This window comes from Vitis vinifera, chromosome 8, assembly GCF_030704535.1.
Source record: "Vitis vinifera cultivar Pinot Noir 40024 chromosome 8, ASM3070453v1".
Classification (NCBI taxonomy): domain Eukaryota; kingdom Viridiplantae; phylum Streptophyta; class Magnoliopsida; order Vitales; family Vitaceae; genus Vitis; species Vitis vinifera.
The window spans coordinates 9,524,550-9,536,451 of NC_081812.1; the positions used below are offsets into that span (position 1 = coordinate 9,524,550).

General features: G+C 34.3%; 1 long non-coding RNA gene across 1 annotated transcript; it reads left to right on the forward strand.

The window, feature by feature from the left end:
- Positions 1 to 407: 407 nt before the first annotated feature.
- LOC104880021 (uncharacterized) lies at positions 408 to 5,192 on the forward strand. The gene is made up of 2 exons (XR_786377.3): positions 408 to 4,121; positions 4,283 to 5,192. It is a non-coding gene; the product is annotated as an uncharacterized LOC104880021 (long non-coding RNA).
- The last annotated feature ends 6,710 nt before the right edge of the window (positions 5,193 to 11,902 follow it).

Genomic DNA, 11,902 nt, shown 5'->3' on the forward strand with positions numbered 1-11,902 from the left:
TTTGTTTCCTTTCGCAGAGTGCCCACCAGCTCATCCCTTGATCATGAAGAGGTGTAGGGAGTCTCAATGATTGGAAATCACATGCTTTAAGACAGGTCGGTTCTGTCAGTACTTTCAAATTCTGCTTGTCTCTGAGGCCCCTACTTTTGAAGATTGTCTCGAGGATTGGTTAATTTCCAACAATTGAAGCCATGCAAATGTGGTTATGAGACATGTGTTTAATGCTAGCATCATATAATGAACATGGCTAAGAAGGATGAAACAGAGGGTCAGTGCCCTGCCTGCTGTGTTTCTTACACTAAAAAAAAAATTGTAGGGATAGCAGGATACTGCAAGAGGTTGTGGCAGAAATCAATTTTGAGAGAAAAATGAAATCACAGAAGTCAAAAACTGAATTATCTGAAGAAATGAAGCAACTTGACAGTGTGCAAGTGATTCAACACAACTAATTTTGGTGCCATCAACGAGAGGGAATGCACTATATGCCTATTTGATTTGCACCCATCAGCAGCAGATTGTCACTGTTCTCTGGATAGATATGCATGCCTAAATCACGCAAAACAGTTGTGTTCTTGTGCTTTACACCACTGATTTCCTAATGGATTCTTGAATTCCGAGATGCTGAGCTGAGCATGCAGGGTTTAAATTCCAAACAGATCAAGCAGTCTGCCAATGCAATATCTCAATAGATAAAAGTCACTGCAAGTCCAACAAACGAAAGTTTCTCTGCAAGCCATCAGTCTAACATCTCTACTGCTGCTACTGTTGAAGCTGCTCATTTGAAGGCTGACATCATGTCAATATTTGAGGGTCTGACACAGGATGATCAAGATTCTGTTAGGTTATTGGCTGTTAAGGGTTGTGCAGCTCTCAGAAAACTGTTGGAACCTCAAGATTGTGTAGCATATATTCCTCCCATAAATTATGAATTTCTCTCAGGATAAGTCTTGACGTGTTCGCTATATGGTTGCAAATCAATTATATGAGCTATGTGAAGCTGTTGGTCCTGAGCCTACCAGGTCAGACTTGGTTCCTACATATGTTCGGTTGCTTCATGACAATGAGGCTGAAGTACGCATAGCAGTTGCAGGAAAAGTAACAAAGTTCTGTTGGATTTTGAACCCAAAACTTGCAATTCCACCGTATCCTTCACATGTTTCATCCATATTCCAGAAGTTCTAAAAAGGAAAAGAAAAATCGATGGTGATTGGAGGCATAAATTAGCAATCCGGGCTAACCAATTTTAGTGGCAGCTTGTGTTCGCTCTATAGAAGCAAGGAGAAGGGTTTTCATGGAGATCAGTAATATACTTAATGACTTTAATGATTTATCCAATGATTTTAGGCCACCCGGCAATGATATCCAAGCTTTTATTGATTTGCTCAATGATGAATTAGCTGCAGCCTGATTAAGTTTTCCTGATGATTACGCATTATAATCCCACTAGTCACAAGGAACCGCAATGTTAAAGCTTCCTCCACTTCCTTTCATTCCCACTCCATGGAACTTTAATGATCCAGCAATATGCTGCACCCACGTAATAGCAGCACACTGCTCCAATACTTAACACATAGGGGATCTGCACTTGTTCTGGTTGCTCAACTTGGTTGTCAGTTTTTATGGTGATACTGTGAAGAACCTAATTGAAACGATGGAGGATCTCGGAAGAGGGGACTAGCAGTACTCATGAGGAAGAGGGGAAGAAAGGAAACGATTCAGATGTGTATTTCCTAGATGATCCCTTCAGTGTAGTGGATGCACATACAGCTGCAATTCTTTTCTATTCATACGTCATAGCTGCCCTTGCTCATAAAATCGTCAGTCTAGTGACTCATCAAGTGGAGTTTCTCTTTGAAATCGATAAAATTCTGGTTGCGGAAGCTGGATAGATAACTCAATCAGGAAGCTATGAGAATCTCTTGACATCCGGGACAACATTTGAGCAGCTTGTAAATGCATATAAGAATGCAGTAACAGTATTGGAATTTCCAAATGATGTACAAGTAGAACCTCAAAAATTGGATCAGAATCTGCTAGAGAAGTCTCATGGATCTCTCTCCATCAAAGAAAACAGTGAAGGGTAGATTTCTATGAAGGAACTGCCTGGGGTTCAGCTCGCTGAAGAAGAAGAAACAGAGATTGGTGATGTTAGCACCTGAAGTTATTATATCTTGTGTCCTTAAGTTTATTGAGAATCTATTGAACATTGATAACGAATTGGATGATGAAGACATCACTATCGAAAAGGAAAGAAAGCTCAGAATTCTGATGCATGTGTAGAAGCTTTGCAACTTATTCGAGATATTATACCAGTTTCAGGGAGTGAAACTTCTCCAAAAAAAAATCTTGAATGCCATTTCTCCTCTGCTAATTTCTGCTAGACTGGATATACGTTTGGTTATTTGTGGCCTTCTTGGTGATCTTGCTGAAACTGACCCTTAGGTACTCTCTGTGGCAAATCTCATAAATGAATTGAATGTGACCTCTGTTATGGAAACGAGTGGCCTGGATTATGACACCATAGTTTATGCTTATGAAAAGATTAGCATGGAGTTCTTTAATAATATCTCAGAGAATCAGGCACTGGTCATTTTGTCGCGTTGTATATATGATATGTCATCCAATGAACTGACCTTAAGGCACAGTGCATATAGGTCATTGGTCTCTTTGTTGAACTCTCCGTCCAAACTCTTAGACTTGAAGTGAAGACTTGAAGTGAAGAGTGACCGTGAAATGTCTGAAGCAATAGTAACATCCATACCTGATGGTTATTGGACTGAAGCATGCATTCAGCGCATGATAAACAAATTCCTTTTGGAATTGGCAGTATGTTGGGCATAGAGTTTGCTAAGAGAGTTTCTGAAACTGTTGAGGTGGCTCTCTATATTTGATTGAATGCGAGACATCATAAGAATGCTGTAGGGGAGCAGAATGCTGCAATTCTGGGTAGATGGGCAACTTCAATGATGGATAATATGAAGCTGCTGCACAGCTTCATTCTCAAGCTCAGCAGATTAATGTAGTTCTATATCCTAAAGATGCTACAGAAAGTGGAAAGCTTTTGTGACTAAAGCAACATTTTTTTCCCTATGCAATGCTTCACTTCAGGACATCGTTTTCAGATTCGAGGAGCAGATGCTTTTTTTTGTTTTTTTTTGTGGGGACTGCCGTCATTGATTTGAATACCAAATGCAGGGATATAGATCAAGTTGTGAAGGAATTTTTGTGAATGCCAATCTGCAATGTAGTTTCCCGGACTATCATCATCTCTGGTTTTGTTCAGAAGGATGACGACACCAATTATTAAATGAGATATGCAGTGAAAGAGGCAACAATGAGGATGGTGATCCTTATCATGATAAGGGTTTTGAAGGTCATGATTCATGCTTCAAATGCTCAGAAGTATGCGATAGTTTTGAAGTGAACCAGAAGTCATTGCCAAGGAGAAAAGGTAAAGGTTCCAGAGTTAAGCATGCAGGCGACAAGAGCTTATTTCAAATCATCTATGTTATTATCGGTTCTCCGTTAATTCACGTTCTGTTTCATATTTTCAAAAGAGCAAGTGCACGTGGCTGCTCTATTAGAAAGCACTTTGCAGCAGCGCCTTACCCTAGAGTAGAGACTGGTACAAGAAAGCAAGGTTTTATTACCTCACTTCTTCCTACTTATGAAGATGGATTATGCCCACTCCTATAAAGAACAATTCTGAACAGAACGGGAATCTGTGTTCGGATCTCTTCCAAAACAGAGTCCCTTGTTTGGCACGCTCTGAAGTTTTTCTTCCTTAATAGAGAGCAGGATATATCAGCATTTCTACTAGTTGATTTGGGAATAGTCAATTATCCAACTTATAATTGCATAAATTCAGAACATATCTTCCCAGGCTTGAATGATTTACTTATTTATGAAGAGACCATTGAAAACGATGCTGACCTGGGTGGACAGATTCAAGCAATTCCGACCTGATCAGGCCTGAAACGTTCAATGAGGGTTGGTTGGTAGAAGTGACAGTAATAGAAGACATTTAAATAACCAAACATCAGGACTTGTTCGAGAAGCTGATGCGTTAAAACCTAAAAGACAGCGAATCTAATTGGCTCGTACACTCTACCAGGATGCCGGTATATATCCCTTGGACGTCCCATTCAGTGCAGTTGAAGCACATACTGAAATGAATCTATTGAATGAACATGTAATGAGTGCATTATCAAGGAAAACAGTCCTACTTATGACCCACCAAGTTGATTTTCTTCCTGTTTTGGTTCTGTTTTGTTAATATCAGATGGGAAGATCCTACATGCGGCACCTTATCATCAGTTGTTGACGTCAAGCCAAGAATTTCAGGACCTTGTGACTGCACACTAACAGACTGCTGATTCTGAAAGGCTTACAGAGGTTGCTCTACCTCGTAGATGTGAAAACCTCTACAGGAGAGATCAAAAGAACTCATATTCAGAAAGAGTTTAATGCGTCTGGATGTGATCAATTAATCAAGCAAGAAGAGAGAGAAATAGGAAATCCAGACTTTAAGCCCTACATGCTGCATCTAAATCAAAATAAGCAATTCTGGCTCTTCCCCACAGAGAGGGATGAAGATCACGGGAGTCCAGAAGATGATGATGATGGTTCTGAGTACGAAGGTGATGACACAGATGGTTCAGATGCTGGAAGCAATCTTTACAAGGATGAAGATGACAGTTCAGGAACTTATTGGGAAGTCAGACTGAATAGATTGGACTTGCTATCGTGTTGAACTCATGCAGTTTGATATGGAGATTCAGCTACAGTTCTAGGTCCAGCAAAGGCCATTGTTCAAATTAAACCTTCTGGAGTGGAAGTCCATTGCATGCCATAGATTATGAGAATATGATAAGCATAACAGGCTTAAGGCCTGGAAACACTGCCATAGATCCAAGATGGAATAGGCCAAATTGTCATTCAACCACTAACTACTCAAGAAAATCTTAACAGCTCCAAAAGACATCAGTAATGAGCAGATCATCCAACTTCGCGCCTTTCATGTGATGGTCCTGATTCATAGAACAGAGAAGAAGCCTGTTGAGAAGGAACCTTCAGGAGGAACGAGAGAATGGTGGAGCTTGGTGTCTTCTTGGCAGCCACTCTCGAAAGTTCAGAGATGTAGGATCCATCAGAAAGTCTCTAGCTTACTACCCATTTGCCTTCACACATGCGACTAAGTTGCTGAATCCTTTTGACTGAGGGTTAATTTTTTTTTATTATGGACAATTTTATATGCCTGAAGAATGAGGAGCCATCAGAGGAACTGGACATCTGAAAATCAGTTAGGACACGAGCACTCAGTTGAAGAAAATTATCTGTGAGCAAGTTGACGATAGAAGCAGAACTCAGATGTTAATTACACTCAAACGACCTCATAACATTCTCTGAACTTGAATTAGAAGAAATGTTGGGAGATGTCAGTCGGAGTGCACCAAGTTCTTGCTCAGGTTGTGAAGCATTCCATTTCAGCAATCTACAGAAGCATCCTTAGGCAACCTAAGTAATTCAGTCTCAAAAGCAGCCTAGACACTAATCCAGCTTGGCCGCCTTGCCACACATCATACTCCTCCGAATGTTTCTCCTTCTTCTTTTTTGTGATCTTATGCATCTTAAAGCTGGATTTCAAAATCTTTTTCTGTAAAAAAAATAAGTCTAATTTTCTTAAAAATTCCTTGGGAGTTTCTAGGCTTAAAATCCATATTTCAACAAATCTTTTGCTGTCATTTTCCTTCCGACATGTGTTTTCACTATTTTATTTGATTTTCGGCTATTTTCATGGTTTTCTCGATTTTCAACAAGCATGAACAAAATTCATGATTCCAAATAATGGAATTTATAGAATCAACTCATGCAAAATTAATTAGGGCTTTGGAGGGGGGCCCGACATTCATGATATTTCCTCAAATATTTTTTGTTTGATATTTGATTAATTGTGCTTTCTCTTTAAGATACGTGAGATTATTATGCACCTATCATTAAGCAATCTTGTTTCCCATAGAGTCATTTTAGCTTGCTATCCAGGTACGCTCCTTCACACCTATTTTTGAGAATTCTATTGACACATATGTTACTGATGACTATACCCATACATGATGCAATTCTTGGATGTTTTGATATATGCTTGATTTGCTTGGATAAAATGCATGTTGCGTGCTATATCTCTATACTAACTTTGATGTCTTGTGATAGCGCTTGAAAAGTCGTTCAGGTACGCACTTCGATTCCCTCTCATGGTTTGTTTTCTTATTAGGCATGCAATATTTGAAATCACCTAGTCTACTTAGGTATCCATGATTAACCATTTAATTGCCACGTTTCCCTCAACTTAGTCAGTAGAGACCTTTTAGGGCTTAGAGGGGTGCTACCTCCTAGAGGTACCTTCCCAATAAGTAACCTGATCCCCGGACTTAGACTCGGGTTTCTCAAAGACATGCTTTTTTCAAAACTATGGAGTCACTTTTTAGGGTTTTTCTTTCTTGTTTTATTTTCCCTTTAAAATAAAAATAAAATAAGTGGCGACTCCAACTTTTTCCAAAAATTAATTTTTCACAAATAAAAAGCGAGTCTCGCCGATCGAGTGGGGACGCACGTGTAAAATGCGGGTCCACAATGATATATATGCAAACCAAGATATTACTAAGCTTAAAATCAGCTATGGGGAAAAACACATGAAACTCAATTTGCTTAACCTATGTTTTAGTTAAGTCCCATTGGGAAAAATTGTGGAGTAATTGTAAGATTTGATGTAGAAACAATGAAATAAATTCTTGAAAACAATTCAAGGGAATGAGCAAAGCATGGAATAATTAAAAATTTAAGAAATGAAGAGGAAACTAAGAATATATATCACAAGATTGATCTTGAGATTGATTTTGAAGAGAAATTCTTTGTAGATGAGCAAATTAGAGACAACTTGGTTTCCTTCTCTTGATCCCTTTAATTTGATGTACGTTTCTTAATGAAGAGAAATTATATATATATTGAAGAGAGAAGATCAAATCTAAAATAGGGTCTCATTTTTTTCTCAGGCGAATGGTTATTTAGAAAGCATCTCCTCAACTAACCAATAGGCACTTAATATTATTAACCATAATTATCTTTTAAATTAAATAAAAGATAATTAATAATAAAATAACCCACATGACCACATTAAAAAAAGCTAATATTTTATTTCAAAATTTTCTTTATAAAATATTAAAAATGATATAAATTTATTTATTAGCAATATACATGAAGATGAATTTATTAATATCCTTTATACCAAATAAATACTTGTATTATTTAAATAAATGAGAGTTATAAATTTAAAATAGAATTTATATATTTTTTATTGTTCCATATCCATAAGAAAATCATTAAAAATACATGAATATAAATTTATTTATTATAAATATATATGAATATAAATTTATTTTAATTTATTGATATTGAGAGTTACTTCTTTAATATGAACTCTTTTGTTTAATTTTTTTTATTATATTTTGTAAAATGTTAAAAAAAATATTTATTGGTTCAATTTTTTTAATTATTTTTTTATCATTTTTTTTCATGATATTCAAATATAAGAAAACATCTCCCTTAATATACAATTTTTTTTACTTTCCCTTAATCCTTTCCACGAATCAAATGTAATAAAAAAATTTAACGATTAGTTGTAAAAAGTGGAGCCATTGAACACGACTTCCTTTACTGACCCTTGACTCTCTATCTCTCTTTTGTCATGTTCAAAGGGCCATTGAACATGACTTGATGTAGAGAACCTTGAATTTCTTTCGTATTCATTTAGTTACCTTGCCCATTCAAAACGCCTTTAGTTGGAAGGCTTTGAGGTCTACAACCATGTAAAAGTCAAGTCCTGAATTATGCCCAAACATCACACTCACAAGTCTTTTCTTTCACTCTCCCAACTAACTTAAATGCTTCTTATAAGAGAAACTACTATATAAATAGTTCTGAGATGCATACTTATTTATATTTATTTATCATAATAGATAACAATTATAATTAAAACATGGCATTTTGAGAAGATAGCTAAAATAAATTGAAACCTCATCCAATTGTTTGAGGAGAGATAAGATAATGTTTGATTAACATATAAACTAAATTAAATGTGTAAATGACAAGAAAAATGTTATGCTTGTTAAAGAATTCGAGTATTGACTAGTGTATTTTTTGGCCTAGAAAAAATGTGACAAAGAAAAAAGAATTATGGAAGGGAGACTTCCATTTTCATGTTGGCGGGAGGATAGACTTGAATCTAATTTTCCAAGTGACAATGACTTATCCCATTGAATTCAAATCAATAAATTTGATCATTATAGATATTTTGATATTTTTAGTAATGGAATGAAATAATGTAGATACTGGATTCATTTAGATTATGTTTGGTTCCCAAAAAATATTAGGAAAAGAAAAAAATGTTAGGGAAAATGGTTTTATCATGTTTGGTTTCACTATATAAAATATAAAAGAAAATCAAATATAATTAAAATTAATTTACAATTTAGATATTTTTAAATTATTTAATCTTGCTATAAGAGAGAGAAATAAGTAAAATGAGCTTGAAAAAACATATAAACATAATTTATTAAATTTAAACCTTTTTTTCTTCACTTTTTCTTTCTTTCTACTTTTCCTCTTTATTTTCTTTCCTTCACATTTTCCTTCAAATTTTTTGGGAACCAAACATAGTCTTAGTATCACTTTCTAAAGTTAATTCGGTATGTATGCATGCAAAATTGTATAAAATTGAATTTATTGCTTATGTTGTATGCCACAAAATTTGTATAGACTCCATTTTTTATTTATTTATTGGAATGATATAAAAGTTGTAGTTCACATGTTTGTTTATTTGTTTGTTTTTGTAAAGAAGAAAAGTACGTACAAAAAAAAATCTCGTAAAATCTTGAAAAACTAATAAATTGTTATGTGACTTGAAATGACATGAATAGGGTTGTGAGTTTATGTCTTGATATATGAAACTATCTTAAAAGGGCAAATAGGTAATCTAAGCTTGTAGTTCCTAATTTTTAAATTAATTTAATTTGTGGAAATCAATAGTTTTCAATCACAAGGCATATTACAAGTGTAGCAATTCTAAAGTTCTATTCCAAAATCAGAGATATTACCTTATACTTGAAATCTTCAATTTATCAACCTTCATTACTTCAATAAGTTAATCCAAGGTCACTCAAACTAAATATTTATAATTAATGTATTAAAGCCTAAATACGTAGTAACCCATATTAAGAAAAATTAAAGATGAGATCACCATGACTTGTAGTATCTGGGTTGTCATCCCCTAATATCCATATACTAGACTATTCAACAAAGCAAATCCTCTATCTACATTGAAAAGGTCTAAAAGCAAAGTTTTTTTTATGAAACTAATTCTCTATCACATTGCTATCATGAAAGTAATAAAATCTATAGTAAAAACTTTTGAAGAGTTCAAAAATCTAATTTTAGATTCATAGATTGAGATAGTAACTTTTAACCCTAAGCCAAAGATCAAAGTTCATTAGGATTGAATTAGATTTTAAGACCAATTTGCATCTAGCGTTGATATTTAACTTTAAGGTACTATTCTCTTAAACAAATTTAACATGTCTATTATTTCAATTTTGAGTTTATATACTTTCATTACTAATATCCATCATGTAGGTTTGATTGCTAGAGTTTCTCTAAGTTGATCAAATCAAGTTGACTAGTGATCAATGTATCCCCAAACATCACTAGTACCATAGTAAGAATTCCTTATACTTAACCTAAGCCAAACCACATAGAAGATTATTTTAATTAATTTAAACACAAAATATTTATAAACAAACCAAATGCACTTTATCATTCTATTGCACATCCTTCTATGAATCATCTATCTTTACGTTACTATTAGGAAAACAGCCTCTAGATCTAGATTAACGAGTGCATGCAACTAAGATCCTAAGTATAGTAAAAGATGCCTAATTTTTCAAAAAATTATTCTAAGGTGTTCATAAAAAACATACCCTTGGATTCGATCCAAATCTTTTTCCCAATTTGCAGTAGAAATCTTAAATGCATTGTGATCTTCTACCTGATGACTCTCTCTTGGATCTTAGTTATAAAGAATAATGGACCTCTCTTTAGAGGAAGTGATGGTTATGATTTCTCTCCAAACAAAATATAAGACAACAATTAGTCTAACCCTAAACCCTAAGAGGGTTTATATAAACTCTCAATTGGGCTTAAGTGACTAAGGCTCATCATATGGGCTTAGGTTGTTTAATCTTAGCCTAGTGAGTCTTATTTAATTAATTATGCTAAATGGCTTCAATTAATTAAATAGATTAAAAAGAAAACCCATAAATCATTTAATCATAAGTCCTTGTACAACCTTTGCTTATACAAATGCAACCTTATGCATACTTATAATTAAGTACTAAAAAATACTCAAAATAAATACCACCAAAAAGTGTGAGCTTGAGTGGGACCACCAGAACCCATAGGAAATTACGTATTAGCTACCTTAGAATCAAGTTCTAAAATTGATTCAACATTCCATTAAAGAAAGTCAATTGCACTCCAATATCTTATGATATTAGATGAAGTTAGAAAACTTGGGTCCATGACTTACTATCCATTATATGTGAGTTTCCTATAAACTAAAGTTTGTAATAAAAAAATGTGGTAGCTATCAACCTTTAAAGATCACTTTTCAATCCTTGAGTCTTAAATCCTCCTATACCATGTCAATTTGACATACTCTAATCCACAAAGAATATATGTTAAATTTCATTGAAGGAATTGTTATAGTCATATACTACATGATCGTGAAATCCTTGGATCATTCACGGGGATATATTGTCTCAAATCCATGAGATATTATAATGTCTCTATTAATCATAATATCTATTATTACTTGCCAAAACCATCAGTCACCCAATCCTTTGGGAATATATGATCACTTTAAGATTTTACCCATAGGTCAAAGTAATTGATGACCTCAACATTAGCATAATATTCTCTAAAGGTTGAGAACCCATGAAATTAATATTTAGTAGTTTAGAGAAGTTTTGACAACCCGATAATCATTAGTCATGATTCTCCAAAGGTCTTGTTCAATCTGTAACCATACGCACTAGTACACTCATCGTGGTAAACCTATTTTGATGACCAAAATAAGTTATTACACCACTTAAGAGGTAGTGCATTATGACTTTTGATGGATTGCCTTAGTCTAAAAAAAAATCATAAACTAACTCATCAACTTATAAGATGTTAGGATAAAGCCTTTAAAAACATGACATGATATAACAAAATTTGGAATTTATTATTTATTAATAAAGTTCCAGTTTTACTTATATTGATCCTTATTTCATGCATTATACTTCATGAATATTATGGCCTATATCTCTTGCAATGTACATGAATTGGATAGGAATTAGACAGAAGATCTAAGTCATGAGTCCCTTGTAAGAGGATGACTTGTTCACAGTTAGTTTGTGTTCCTTAGCAACCCATTAGAAACTGTAGTGCACTATATCCTAATTGGAGGGATAATTGGTTTTGGCCATCAGGATGGGTTTCCTATACTAGTGTGTATGGTTACATATTATATAAGACCTATAGTGAGTCATAACGTAAGACTCTCAAGTAGTCATGATGTCATCAAGTTGTTTCATTGTGTTTTTTTTCATCTTTGAGTGAATATTGAGCTTATAATAAAATTAGTAATGACTTTGACCTACAAGTGAGATTTTAAAGTGATCATATATTCCCTTATGGATTGAGTCACTATTGATGGAAACTTATAACAATAGTTATTCTCAATGAAGGTACCATCATATCTCATGAGATTAAGATAAAGTGTCTTATTGGATGATCCTAAGAAAGTGTGTTT